Source organism: Carettochelys insculpta, chromosome 10, assembly GCF_033958435.1.
Source record: "Carettochelys insculpta isolate YL-2023 chromosome 10, ASM3395843v1, whole genome shotgun sequence".
NCBI classification, from domain to species: Eukaryota; Metazoa; Chordata; order Testudines; family Carettochelyidae; genus Carettochelys; species Carettochelys insculpta.
In genome coordinates, this window is record NC_134146.1 from 26246347 (window position 1) to 26261806 (window position 15460).

At 41.4% G+C, this 15460-nt stretch overlaps 2 long non-coding RNA genes across 10 annotated transcripts in view; one reads left to right on the forward strand and one right to left on the reverse strand.

Moving 5' to 3' along the window:
• Positions 1–4615, forward strand: part of LOC142018333 (uncharacterized) — a 101508-nt gene extending 96893 nt beyond the window's left edge. For 2 of the 3 annotated variants that reach the window (XR_012646791.1, XR_012646792.1), the window contains 3 exons: positions 1612–1860; positions 3852–3961; positions 4327–4615. This is a non-coding gene — a long non-coding RNA (uncharacterized LOC142018333). Of the gene's footprint in view, positions 1–1611; positions 1861–3851; positions 3962–4070 lie in introns of all 3 variants that reach the window. The other variant, XR_012646793.1, reaches the window with a different exon arrangement.
• Positions 1–15460, reverse strand: part of LOC142018334 (uncharacterized) — a 158371-nt gene that overhangs the window by 76623 nt on the left and 66288 nt on the right. The gene's annotated exons all lie outside the window — the stretch shown is intronic.

The following is a 15460-nucleotide window of genomic DNA, read 5'->3' on the forward strand; positions in this document are numbered from 1 at the left end:
GGTTTGTGACTAAATGCTTCCAGTGGTATCTGCCATGTGCATCCAACCTCACTTGCCCATCGCCGTAGGACTTTCATCAACAGGTAAGTCTTCACTGTCAAGAGAGATACCTTCATACATGAATAGATTTAAGTGAGACTGGCTTGTGAGTTCTAACCCCACACTGTCTTCTCATACCGACCATCACACACAGGCACAAGAACTGTGATGTGCACTGGAGGGAGAGAGCACAGGTTTGAGATCAGAGCTCCTTCTCCTAGGTTGATGCATCTAAAATGGCTTAGTGAGCTCAGTTTGCCCTGATTTGGAATCCGAGTTTCCCTTCTCTTTGGTACTGTTGGTCCACAGCATCTTATTCTACATTATTCAGTGCAAGCCCTTGAGATCACTCCATTGAGGGCTTCCTCAATCTGCCTCCCTCAGGACGTGCCCCAATGCTGTAGTACCCAACTGTGCAGAAGTTATTTCTCAGGCTGTTTGGAAAGAGCCCAGCACTCCAGTGGTCACTGCTGCTGGTACAGTCCTTTATACTGTTGACAAGTTCTGCTACCTCGGAAGTTTACTGTCCTCTCGTACAAACGTGGATCATGGTGTATCTGCTCGATTAGGCAAAGCCAGTGCTGCCTTTGGAAAATTGACCAAATGCCTACAAAATGCCTATGGTATTAAACTCCACACCAAGGTAGCAGTTCATCAGGTAGATTGTCCTGAATATCCTGCTGTATGGCTCAGAGTCATGGACAATATATCACTGCCACATTTTGAAACTTGATCAGTTCCATATGCGCTGTCTGAAGATCGTCATGTGAACTGGTGGGACAAAACTCCTAACATGAAGGTTTTTAAGCTGTGTGGTGTCATGGGCATGGAAACAATGCTTATGAACAGACAGTTTCACTGTATTGGTAACATTACGAGGATGGATGATGCACAGATACCAAAGACGGTCTTCTATGGCCAGCTTGCTCCTGGAAAGTGCCCTATTGGTCAGTATAAGCACTATAAAGATACCTGAAAGGCCAATGTGAAGTCATGCGGCAGATCTCCAAAAGATCTGGAAACTCTAGTTCATGACAGATTGTACTGGAAGCAAACTACTGTACAGACTCTTAATTGCTTTGAGAGTCAGTGTATCCAGGCACTACAGGAAAAGAGTAGGCTCCAAAAAGAATGTACAATGCTTGCAGTTGGTAGCTTTTTATGTGACATCTGTAATCAGCTCTGCTGATCAATGATTGATTTTGTCACTCACTCATAGAAGATGAGATCCATTGATCTCGATGGTTCAGGCCAAGAAGAAGATGACTGTAATACAAACAATCCTGTTATCTAACCACTGCTACGTGATCAGAGTAGGTAAGTCCAAAAGAAAAGCTAAACAACTACTGCTTCGCCTAAGACCCTGGCTTTAAGAGGTTCTGATCAGCCCTATGGAGCACACTCTCACAAGCCAAAGAGAACTCCCACAAAGTACATATTAACAGAATAACGCATTATCAGTTATTTTATTTTTGTTCTTCTACATTTTTCATTATGTCACTTTTCCTTGAGAGGACTGTGGAAGCAGCATGGAGAATAGGGAGAAACAAACCTCTTTTTCTTCTGCAGTAGGTTCCAGCTCCTCCTGATGGATTCCCCAGGGTTCCCAGGCCAACCAGAAGACATAATCCTTCCACTGTGTCCTGGGTCAGCCTTGGGGCCTCCATGCAGTGAGACATGTCCACTAGGGTTCCAACTGAAGCCTCCTGGGGGAATCCTTATCGGGGTCTGAACCACCTCAACTGGCTCCTCTCAATCCAGAGAAGTAACAGTTCAACTGTGGGGGCCCTCCTGGATAGCTGAGCTCCTTGCCCTATCTTGGTGAGTAAACCCAACCACTTTTGGAGAAATCTCATTTCCACCACTTGTACCTGCGATCTTGTCCCTTCAGTCACTACCCTCAGTGCATGACTGTAGGTGAGCATCCTATCCAAAAATCATTATCCCACCCTTTGAGGACTGTCACTTTATTGGGGTGGAGGAACTTGCATGCTCTGTTGAACCCAGGACAGGGAGGGAGCTCCAAACTAAAAACAATCCACCTCAGTACTATCATGAAAGCCCAAGCAAGACCAGGTGAGCTGCTCCTGGACCAGAGATAACAGGACTGACCCATGGAGTGGTGTCTGATGAGAGTCTGGTGACTGGGCCATCCACATAATGTGGCTGGGCCCAGTCCAAAAAAGCAACATGGGCCCATCTTGTGGGCTCACCATCTGCCTGGTGAGGGTGGAGACTGGGTGTGTTGACAGACTGACAACAGGAGGGATGGACCATGACAGACTGGCCATCCTTAATGGAAACTGGAAATTTTATATTTGTATTTAAACATAGAATTTAATAAAATGTAATAAAATGTCTGTTTCTGGTTTCTCCTATAGAATACCATATAAAATTATATCCCTGCTATAGAATCCTATTAGATGAGTGAAAAATTATAGACTGAAATTTTCCATTAAATCCAACACATTTTTAGAAGAATTTCTGTAGAATCCTATTAAATTTCTATAAATTCGTTCTCTATTAAATTTCATAGGACTTGTTCCTAAAGTATATTTGTTTTTCAGTTTTCAAGTCTTTTGCCCACTAGCAGAGGGGTCTATTTGATGGTCCATGGAATGGTGCTGCGGCATGTCAGCAAATTCTTTTGTTAAAAGATTTCTCAGATTGCTTAGCCAACTGAAGCTCTCAATTGGCAGAAGATAAACTTAATTCAATAAGCAGAATTTAAAAACTCCATGGTTCTTTGTTTAAAAGCCAGATTCTACAAAAATGAGCTCCAGTACTGGAATAATCTTTGTCCTGATCCACCCTATGTTATCTTCCTGTCTTTCTGTATATCATTATCTCTTCTTTCTGCATTTTTCCATTTAAATATTTCTGATTTACACTTATGAAAGCTCACACTATAGAATCTTAGTGCTTGGTTCCCTACTTTCTTATTCCTTGTGTGGCTATTCACGCTTTTGTAAGGTGAGTGCCAGGTGGCTGTACAATGACTGCAAATCAGAATGGTAGAGTTGACATGAGTACGTGGCTCATGGATGTAAAATCACAGCAATTTAAGGCAGGGAAGAACTGAGCCCCTATGCTGAAGTAACAGAGGAAAGAATAAGGCCTTCTTAGGTTCAGATTCTACTTCCAATGCATTTTGTATTTTAACATAAAAGAAAAAGGAAAGCTGAAATCAGAAATGAGTGACTTTTATGAACTATTCAGGAGAAACAAGATTTTATTATAATTTTGCTCCTGCAAGGTAAGTGTTGCCCTTCTCAGGATCCAGTGGGAATCAAAGGCACTCTGCTAGGACCAGTCCTGTGGGAAGGCTGATTTTTCTGGCTGTTCCCTTCACACAGGCTCTGTTATTACTCCCTCCCTCTCTTATCAGCCTCTCATTGTTAGGGTCTTAAATCGTTTTAGTAACCTTCCATTCTATTGTTCTATTCCCATTTCCCTAGCTTTTCTTTCCCCTTTCTTATATTCCAATACTTGTTGAATTAAGGGGAGATGAGGTATGAACGTGAGGCATTTCCTCAATTCTAGTGGAGATGGACCCACACCCATCCTATGAATCACACATAAGGAATGGCTCTCTCAGGCTCAGAAACACATAAAAGAGCAGCCCTGTTTGCTTATGCAACAGACCAACTTACATGGCATGCATTTCCAAGTGCCAACTCCCCTGGATATTTTGCAAAGGCATTCTCCTTTTGGGGGCGGGGTGAACCTACTCAGCCTGAACACTTACTATTTTATCTCTCCTTATCGCAGTGCGTCCTTGAAATGTGTGTATTATTTTAAACTTTCTGCAGTTTCCACAATGCATCCTGCCCAGTAGCAGGAGCCTGGAGACAACAGATAAACTGTCAAGGAAGGAAAATCCTGGAGATGCACAGGGAAGATCCATGCCCCCCAAGATCAGGTCTGTGCTGCCTTGCTCTCCGGGCTTTCCTATTCTGAGGTACAATAGAAACAATTTGCTGGATGACCTAGGGGAAACTAATGCTACTTCACTTGAATATCTCTGCCAGGTTACCAGGGGACGGTTCAACTGCAAGTTCTCAGCTGCAGGTTTTCCCACCTAACAGAGATTGTTTCACAAGGAAGTGCTGGTGGACAAGCAGCTGAGCTATTCAAGGGGAGGGATGAACTGTGCTCAGATTATAGCAACCCTTTCTCATTTCAGGACTGACTGGGGGAGGAGCCACTTTGAGTCTGTGTGCTGATGCAGCCAGACTTTTTCCTTCCATTCATTTGACTCTTTTTTTCTTCCCACATGAAAAATAGAAGAGAATCCAGGATAAATAAGCAGGAATCCTTTAGTAAAGAGTTCCCAGTAATCCCTGCCAACTCAAGGAGAGTAAGCAAAGAAACTATACAGCAATCTCATTCATGTTTAAACAGATAAGATTCACAAGACTGAAAGATTTACTGCCTCTATCTGATTAAAAAGAACTGTTTGAGAAAAGATGAAGAAAATGAGATGAACTGATCAAAAACAAATAATTGCTGTCATTACCATAATATGTATTGTGATCTGATGAAGTGGGTCTGTCCCATGAAAGCTCATCACCGAATAAATCATTTTGTTAGTCTTTAAAGTGCTACATTTCTGCTGCTTTGTTTTGTTGGCGTACAGACTAACATTGCTACCTCTCTTTTACTATTCTTCTCCCTACTACATGATAATCCCTTACTCCTTCTGCAAGGAAATAAGTTGGACCTGATCCTTCATGGTGCCCAATACAGATCCTCAAATATACTTGGGTACCCGACTTCTTTTGAACTTAACCGGAGTTAAATGCTGAGGATCTTGGTCCAAGTAACTTGATAGAGGTGCTCAAAACCTCACAGGATCAGGCCTATGTACTGCCAATCATTCTGGCTAGCGTGACTGAAAAAACACAACTAAAGAGGCATTAAAGGAAAGGCCACACCAAGTAAGTGACTCACTTTGATCAAAACTGGAAAACATACCAAGATCTGACATTTGGAAGTGCTTGCTTACAAATGAGAAATTTACTGCTGACTTATTTATGTACAGACTTATGCAGATATCCTTATTTACAGTGAGTACATAGTAACTTAGTTCATGAGTAGTCCTAATAATCTCAGGAGAAATTAGTTAAAGTGGGTTAGAACAGCAGTAAGTGAGTGGCTCACAGAAAATTAAAATATACTGGAGGTATTTCCAATGCCTCATTATGGGGTAATTATGCTGCTGTGATATGCATCTGTTATCCACAAATCCATTCCATTGTTTTTCATAATTTTACATAAGTATGGCCATTATTGAAATTCAAAAGTAAAATTCCACAACATAACCCTTTTGCTTCTCTTTGCTATTTGCTGTTCAATTTGAAATTTCTGTTTCTGCTTTTTTGTTGAAGTGTTTTTATACTCTGTATTTGAGAAAGCACCTACATCAAGAAAGAATGAAAGGAAATAACTGAAAAATGACCAAATATCTACCAAATCTCTTCCTGAGTCACAAATAGCATCAATCATTCAACAGTTCAGAATTACCAAAGAACTGAAATAAAGAAAAAACAACTAAGATTGGCAAAATCAGCATTAAAAGAAAGAGAAAGAAATTATTAATACAGGTAAAGTGGTGATCTAAAAATAGCTGAGCCCACTCCCCTCCAGTGATCTAAAAATAATAGGTCTAATCTGTTGGCAATGATCTAAAAATAACAGAGAATACCCTTCTCCCAAAGCAATTTGGCCAGCACCCAAGACATAATATACAAATGTCCCGTGGGATTCCTACAACCATGAAATGTGGCGTTCTATCTGTCACAACTGTCATATTGTGTCATATTACGTTAAGCCAGTTCCTTTCTTTTTAATCTTAATTAATACCAGTATTCTCCACTTCCTCTTGGCATTAGAAATGTTGAGCAGCGCTATTTTTCTAGTACAAGCCATTTTCTCTGATCAATGATAAAATCAGAGGCTCTGGTTCTTTTCTGCTGATAGCAGCTCTGTTTTCAGGCAACTGATTGTTCACTTTATGACTGTCCTATGAATTAGCACAGAGGCTCTCAAACTTGATTGCATCATGACCCCCTTCTGAAAATAACACTTACCAGATGACCTCAGAAAAGGGAACCAAAGCCTGAGTTCCTTCAAATCCCACTGCCCCAGAAGGGTGGTTGTCAAAGTCAAAGTGCTTCAGGACCAGGCATGTGGGGGACTATAACCTGAGCTCTGCCACCCACGGCTGAAGTCCAGCGGTGGGGCTTAGCATTCAGTTTTGGCCCTGGGCAGTTGTGGTCAGGCTTTCAGACCCACAGCCCAGGGCTAGACTTTGGCTTTGGGCCCCAGCAAGTCTAATGCCAACCCAGGAAACCCCAATAAAAAAGGACGGTGATTCACTTTGGGGTCCTGACCCGCAGATGGAGAACTGCTGAATTAGCAGACAATATCACAAACGGAACATTAGAGAGATTAAGAAAACTGCTGGCATCAACCCCAAGAGAAGAAAATAAATTAAATCATTCTACTCACCCACAGAGTATGTAGAGTCCAGGCAGTGATAGTACAATTTTGCCAACAATGCCCTAACCAGTACCTCTCATTCAGAGTAAAAGGATTGTGTTCAAGCCTATGTAGCTTCGCTTCTCTGCTCACAATAGCAAAACGTTTCCCAATCAGTTTTGTGCTTTGAACACTTGTCCATAGGAAATTGATTTTGTTGCTCCAAACCAACAGCCACCTGGTAGGAATGCTTTTTAGTCTCAATAAGCCCAAGCTGGTTTTGACTCTGACGACCTATATAGCACTCACAAGGAATTAATCTTTTGACTAAAGACCCCAAGTTGAAATCTCTTATATTTTATATTCAAATAAAATGATCTTTTTGCCAGTTAATCAGCACAAATTATTTTATCCCTCATTTGCATTTTGCAACTGATTTTGTTGGACTGAACACTATTACAGAGTGAATACGAACTATTATACGCTCCCTACGGCAGGAGAAAGAGTTAGCATTAGAGACAGCTATTAAAAAAATCTACGTTTTATAGATTTAGAAAGCTATTTTTGATAGCAAACATGTTTAGAATGTGACAGTACTGAAACAGTTTGGCCCCCACAATTTTCTTTCTACATATCATATTAAATTTCATTTTTACTCAAAATAGATCTCAGTGTGCCTGCTTTAAGTTCCAAAAACAAGTATAATATAAATGCAACTGAAATGGATCTTCACACTACTTCAAGAAGTAAAAGCATGGACAGGGGACTAGATTGGTGGCAGGTTAAACAGTAACCTCTTGAAGATACAAACAGTATGAATAAAATAGGGGTCATGTGCACACTGATAAAGAAAATGCTACATTTTAGGTTCATGATGATGAACAGTATTAAAAATGCGATCAAGAAACAAGGCTGATTCTAATTAAGAAACAATAGGAACTACAACCTACCTTACCTAGTGTTATGTAGTACAAGGCTGCATGACTTTACCCACCCACAAAAGAGCAATATTCAACAGGCTAACAAGCCACACTGACCTATGGACAGGAGCTGTAGCTGCTCCTGCTGCCACTAGATGCTGCTGTGGAGCCTGGCTTCAGGAGGCTGTGCACACAGCCAGCCTCGCCATGGGTTGTGCCTCCAGAAGAGCAGAAAAGGAGCTGACAGAATCCGCAGCCAGAGGAGAGGAATCAGAGGTGGAGGTGGTCGCAGCAGCAGGCCCACTGATAGGGCAAGGCAAAGGGAGCAATTGCCCCAGGGCCTGGAGATTCAAAGGGGCTCAGAGTTCCTGGCCACCACCTAAACTTCTACTTCAGCAGCAGCAGTGGCTGGAGCACTAGGCCCCTATGAATTGCTGCTAGAGCATCAGAACTTGGCTCCATGCAGCCTGAGAGCTAGGGGCAAGTGCACTGTGGCCTGCACAGTGCTAAGGCCTGACTGCTGTCAGCTCCACCTCTTCCAACTGAGGCCCTGCCATCCTCTCCCCATCTTGCCTCTAGGCCCACAGTGGCTGTTGACCCTGTTGCACATAATAAATTGGATGGCATAGAGAAAAGTGCTCAAAGGTGCCCCTAAGCTACCCCCAAGTCCACCCTCTGTCTCTGGCCAGTTCCATGCTTCCCTCCCAGACAGCAGACATTCATCTCCCCTATACCCATCCAGCACCCTACTGTAAGACCCACCCATCTACATAGCCATCCTTCATTCAGCACCCCAACACTACCTTGTAAAACTCACTGACTCAGATGCTCCAGTGTCCACTTATTGAATTTAGCAGTCCCAGACAACCCCCACCCTATCCCAGCACCCCCAGTCGACTTCCAATCTGTGCCTACATGCTCCAGGCTTGTTGCCAAGCTTCATGCAGCACGAGCCATGTCTTCCTCTCGGCACTAATTGGGAAGGTTATATTGACCATAAGTGGAAATTTGTGGTGGGGCAAATGATATATAATTATGAAAGTGAGCTCTTTAAAAACTTAGATATCTCAGATTAATTAGAATTAGAGTCCTTTATCAAATATCTTTTAGGTTTATGTGGTGCAAGTAAGTGGATCATCATGCCCAGTATCTATAAGGGGCCTTAATTAGCCTTAGTTTTTCCATATTTTATTTACTTAGTATTTGTGATAGGCCACAGGACTGGGAACTGGGAACAACAAAACTCTGAACTCCATGAAAAAATTGCACTACCTTACCTACAAATTCAAGGTGACAATGGACAATCTTTGGTCAAATGCATATATAGTAAATATGAGTCATCTAGAACACACTCAAATAGTGTGTTAACATCATGGAAGCGCTACAAACATATCCTATTGTATGAAATCCACTGAGGCATCAATCACATGAAATAATAAATGAGCCAATTATAAAATCTGTAATTTAATTGTCAGGTCAATTAAAGAAATCCTATAAAAATGCACTTTAGCCATTACTTAAACTTATTGTTTCATTTGTTCTTTGCCACACTATGTCATATGTCTAAAGCTTCCTTTCTGTTTTGGCCATGCCGGATTTGACTAAGGGATTCTCCCATATAAGGCAGTCACTAGCACTGTACTCAGAGGCATATGCCTACAGGTATTTGATCATTCCATGATCTCTATCAGTCTCCTGCTAGAACACTGCATTCCTTTAAGACAAAGCTTTAGATTCTTCTTTTACAACCTATCAAAGAAGTAAACAGAGCCTAAGGGAAAAGTGTCCAACAACATCTAGTTTAAGCAAAACACACCATTGGATCTGATGGAATGATTACCTTGGTTTTCCCTCCCCACCCCCAACCACTTCTACAAACATCTTTAGGTTGATTAAACTTTTCTTCCCTTTTATTTTTTCATGTGGCTTTATTTTTTGCTTGCTTGTTACACTGTTTCTTTTTTTTAATTTATGGGAATGTTTTTAAAAAATTCAGAGCAGTCGTTATGGCACCATTGGTATGAGGCACAAGAAAAGACCAGGGAGCTTTCTGTTGCTGTGCATTATAAATGCATTGCTGATATTCTCTGACTAGAACCAGCCACAGGGCTTGAAATAAACAGGCCTGAAAAGTTAAGAGCTGGAGCAGAGGGAAATGACACCATAATTGGGAACTTCCTTCCAAATGATACTAAGGTATCCTCCCACATTGAGGATATCTCTCTGAGGGATGGGATCTCCAATTATTACAAAAAGATATGTGTTAGCAAAGGAGAATCTGATCATTAGAAACATAACTGGGTTTCTGATGACCAGGAGAACCATTTGGTGCCATGCCTGATTGGTGCAAAGGTTGTGGATCTCTGAAGACATCTAGATAGACTGACATGCAGTGCTGGGGAAAAGCCAGTGGTTGAGGTACATGTAAATATAAGTGACATAGGGAAAGACAGGAGAGAGGTCCTGAAGGCCAAATTTAGGGGGTTAGGTAAAAGATAGAAATCTAAGACCTTAATGGCAGTGTTCTCTGAAATGCTTCCACTTTCACATGGAAGGTAGACAGGCAAAATTGCAGGGTCTCAGTGCATAGATGAGACGATGATATAGGGAGGAAAAATTTAGATTTATTAGGAACTGTGGGGAAACTTTTGGGAAAGAGAGAGCCTATATAGAAAGGGTGGGCTCAACCTAAACCAAAATGGAACCAGACTGCTGGCACTTAAAATTTAAAAAGTTGTAGAGCAGCTTTTAAACTAAGGGCTGGGGAAAGGTGACAGGCACAGAGGAGCACATGGATAGAACAGAGATATCCTATAGGGGAGGGTCTATTAACAGAGATTCTCTATCCCTAGTAAAGAGGAGAGGGCAGAAGATGACAAAATATGGGTAAGGTCTGATAAGAAAGAGAATCCCGTTCAATCATATCATGTAATGGCAGACAGCTAAATAATGACATGCGTTAAAGTGTATATATACAAATGCTAGAAGTGTAAATAATAAGGGAGTGATCTAGTGTGCTTCATATTGAATGAGGATATTGACAAAATAGGCATCACAAAAACATGGTGGAATGAGGATAATCAATGGGACACAGTAATACATCAGAATACATCAGAAGGACAGAGCAGATCTGTGCTGGTGGAAGAGTGTCACTATATGTGAAAGAAAGTGTAGAATGAAATGGAGTAAAAAGTCTTAAATGAACCAAACTGTTCCATAGAATATGGATAGTAATTCCATGCTCTAACAATACAAATATAGTGGTGTGGATATATTACTGACAACCTCACAAGGATGGTGATAGTGACTATGAAAGTCTAAGGGAGATTAGAGAGGCTATAAAAACTTTTTAAAAACTCAATATTTATTGGATGATTTCAACAATCCCTGTATTTACTGGGTACATGTGACTTCTGGACAGCATGCAAAGATAAAGTATCTTGATACCTTAAATGACTGCCTCTTGGAGCAATTGGTTCTGGAACCCACAAAAGGAAAGGCAATTTTTGATTTAGTCCTAAGTGGAGCGCAGGATCTGGTCCAACAGGTGAATATAGCTGGAATGTTTGGAAACAACGACCATAGTATAATTTAAAATAAACATACGTATGGCAGGAAAACACCACAGCAGCCTAACGCTGTGGCATTTAATTTCAGAAAGGGGAACTACAAAAAATGAGGAAGTTAGTTAAATAGAAATTAAAATTGCAGTGCCAAAAATAAAATCCCTGCAGGCTGCATGGAAACTTTTCAAAGACATCATAATAGAGACTCAACTGAAATGCATACACAAAATTTGAAAAAAATACATAGTAAGAAAACCAAAAAAGTGCCACTGTGGCTTAACAAACAAGCAAAAGAAGCGGTGGGAGATAAAAAGGCATTGTTTAAAAAGTGGAGGTTAAATCCCAGTGAAGAAAACAGAAAGAAGAATAAAGTCTGTCAAATGAAGTGTAAAAATATAATTAGGAAAGCCAAAAAAGAATCTGAAGAACAGCTAGCCAAATATTCAAAAAGTAATAGTACAAAAAAATTATGTACATCAAAAGCAAGAAGCCTGCTAAACAACCAGTGGGACCACTGGACAGTTGAGATACAGAAGGAATACTCAAAGATCATAAGCTTATTACAAAGAAACAAAATGAAATCTTTGCATCAGTCTTCATGGCAAAGGACATGAGGAAGATTACCAAACCATTCTCTTTAGGTGACAAATCTGAGGAACTGTCGCAGATTGATGTGTCATTAGAGGAGGTTTTGGAACATAATGATAAATTAAAGATTAATAAATCAGCAGGAGCAGATGGTATTCACCCAAGAATTCTGAAAGAATTCAAATGTGAAATTGTGGAACTACTAACATTTCCAGAAAGCATTTGATAAGGCCCCTCATTGAAGGCTCTGAAGCAAAGTAAGCTGTTATGGAATAAGAGGGAAGGTCCTCTCATGGATAACTGGTTAAAAGATAGGAAACTAAGGGCAGGAATAAATGATCAGTTTTCTGAATGGAGAAAGGCAACTAGTGAAGCCCTCCATGGCTCTGTACTGAGACCAATCCTATTCATCATAGTCATAGAAGGTCTGAAGAAAGGGGTAAACAGTGAGGTGGTTAAATATGCCAGTGATTCAAAATTGATCAATATAAGTAAGTCCTAAGCAAACTGTAAAGAGCTTCAAAAGGATCTCACAAAACTAGGTGATTAGGCAACAACATGGCAGATTAATTTTAACGTTGATAAATGTAAAGCAATGCATATTGGAAAACATTATCCTAACTATACATATAAAATGATGGAGACTAAATTAGCTGTTACCACTCAAGAGAGAGATCTTGGAGTCATTGTGCACAGTTCTCTGAAAACATCTATTCACTGTGCAGTGTCAGTCAAAAAAGCAAACAGAATGGATAGCAAATAAGACAAATGTCATTACCTTTATGGAAATCCATGTTATGCCCATATCTTGAACCATGGGAGGACCATCACATGCCCCTCCATCCCAAGCCCCGTCCTGCCCTTGCTGTGCTCCCACTCAGTCTCCCCCTCTTCCCACAAGCCTCATCCCTGCTCCACCTGCTTCCTCTTCCCATCCCATTCTGCCCTCTACCCACATCACACGCCTCTGAAAGTCCCTTCCCCTAAGCAACATGGGCCTGGAGGCCTGACACCAGGCAGCTGCAGGTGCATGCTGCCTCTTCCTGTGTTTGTCAAATTGGTGGGAGCTGTGGGAAGCAGAACAACCCAGCAATGCTCTGTCACCTATCTCCCAGCCGGGTTGCCGTACTTCTTCACAGCAGTGGGAAATGGAGCCGCCCAACACCAGCCCATTCTGCTCCACTCTCCTGAGCTGCTGTGGTGAAGCAAAATGACCCAGCTGGGAGATGGCAGCAGAGCAGAGCAGACTGTTGCGCTGCCCCACTTCCCACAGTCCCCACTGCTACAGTGAGTGTGGGGAGTCTTGACTCCACAGGCTGACCTCTATATAGGGAACCATCCCATCCATAGGACAGTTAGGCTGGCTGCCACAGGGTGCCCCAAAGTGCAGGATCCAGGGCAGCAACCCCACACCCTCCTATGGACAGGAAGAATGCCTATAAGGTTGTGTGCTTTGAAAAAACCTAAAGAAAGCCAGGTTCAAGTCTCCTGAAAGATAGTTTAGGTATTCTCCCCTGTGCTTCTTATGCATAGTAATGTATATTTCCTTGTTTCTGTAGTTTAATTAGTCCATTTAAAAGAGGAGCACTTTAATTCTGCAGATATAGGGTAGAATATTGAAAAGCACCTAAATGACTTAAGAGCCCAAGTTCCATTTAAAGATACTTTTGAAAACCCTATCTATAATATTGCAAGATCAACCCCATACAAATGTATGTAAATTTGTAATTTGATAAAGACATTGGTATACAAAGTATATTTTGAATCTAGGAATCTTTACCACTAAGCAAATGCACTGCCACATTCACAGATGTTCAACACATGAAGAGGTGACAACACATGAGGCCTGTGAGACCATCTCTACGGCCACAATGCTGGCATCTATGTCACGTGCACTTGTCCACCTGCTCACAAACAGAGATATTTGTCTTAGCAGTGTAAAGCTACTTGGGTTATTATGGACATGTGCATATTACTGTGACTAAGGAGAGTTTATCAACAAGACTATCTGAGGGGGCAAGGAGAAAATAAAGCAAAGAACATTCTGACGGTGACCTGGCTGGCAATCCAGTGACCATTTATTGTTGAGTCACACAAGTGAGCTGAGCTTATTCCCTCCCAGCCAAGGCCAGTGAGGACTGGCTTCATTGTGTAAGCATGGCACGTTTACCCCTGAAGACAAAGGTATGTTTGCACTATTTGTACGAAACACCCTGCAGCTGCCTTAAGATTGGTGAAAGGCTCTGGGGAGTGAAGGGGAAATTCAGCCCAATAAAATAACTTTTGGGAAGGGAGAGAACCAAAGGGAAAAAAAACCTCCCATGTGAGAAGTATACTGACCAATATATGAATAGAATAGAGCTCCTCTCAAAGTCCTCTCTTTCCCCATTTCAAGGTAGCTGGAAAGATTACCTACAAATATCTAACCTACCAACAAGCCTCCAAGGCATAATTACCTCATGTTTGCTGAGCTGGTTAAGCCTATTTCCATTCCAAACGATTTTCCAAGTTCACCCATGTGTGAAAAGGGTACTACTTTGGAGGGCAAACCAGAGGAGAAACTTCAGTAGGGAGAGAGAAATAGTAGAAACTTCTTTGAAATTATGTTTGCTTCAAGGGAAACCAAGGACAAACATATGCACTCAAGCTGAAGCTGAACTTTTGAATGTGAAAAGAAGGCAACAGAAAGGTCCTGAAGGAGCAACGTCAAATGAAGCTGATATAAGCTATTTCAGAAAGTTAATTATGAATTGTAAAACAAAATTTACCTGAGAGGAATGGAAAATGTATTTGCCTAAGTGAATCCAAAATCTATTTCATTTTGGAAAGATCTTCAAACTGCACCAACTATGGTCTAATTACATCACTTGAATTTGTTTCTGAATTTAGGCTTTATTTACACTTAAGTTTAAAGCACCGCTGCAGCAGTTATTTAATGCGGAAGCGCAGTCACGGCACTGGCACTGTGAGAGGGCTCTCCCAGTTGTTTAGGCAAACCACTTCAATGAGGGGAGCAGCTAACAGTGCAGGGGGCCTATTAATAATGGCGCTTTACAATGGTGTAACTGGATACACCTGAGGTGTGTATTTTCACACCCCTGAGCAAGAAAGTCACAATGCAGTAAAGTGGAACTGTAGACAAGCCCTTAGGTACACCCTGGTGTAAAGCTGAAATAATCACCTACAGTCTTCAACTGGTTTGATTTCAGGGAATTTCTCTAGATTTATGCTAAGTCTACACATTAAAGCAGAACCATGGCAGTGCTTTAAAGGGAAAATATAGTCATGGCATGAGGGCTTTCCCAGTGCTCTCTAAACCACCTGAATGAGAAGCACAGCTCTCAGGGCTGGGAGCCTGTTTACACAGGCACTTTACATAGTTATAATTTAGGGCCCAGTCCTGAAAATTTTTATTCAGGTAAAGATGCACTATGCTCACACAAGTCAACAAGATGAAGCGTTTGCAGAATCAGGCTCTTAATCAATAGACTGAGTAGACTTTACCAGCCAAAAATGCCCTCTTTTAGTAACCTTATTATATCGCATACTATCCAAATCTGAAGGAACTGAATTGACAGTAAATGTAGCAGTTATTTTAACAGAATTAAACCTGCTGAAGCAACCAACCTAATCCAGTGAGCAGCAATGTGAACAGCTTGATGCATTCTTCTATAAAGAAAATCAGAAATGAATGACAAAATTGCTTTTCATGTCTCACCCGAAATGACTTAATGTACCTATGGCAGCTGTAACTGCCATCTTTGAGTTGTAACCAGAGCCAGCCCATCCATAGAACAGTTCAGGGAAGCTGCCCCAAGCCCAGCACTTTGGAAGCCCCTGCAGTGATCACCCTAACCATCCAAT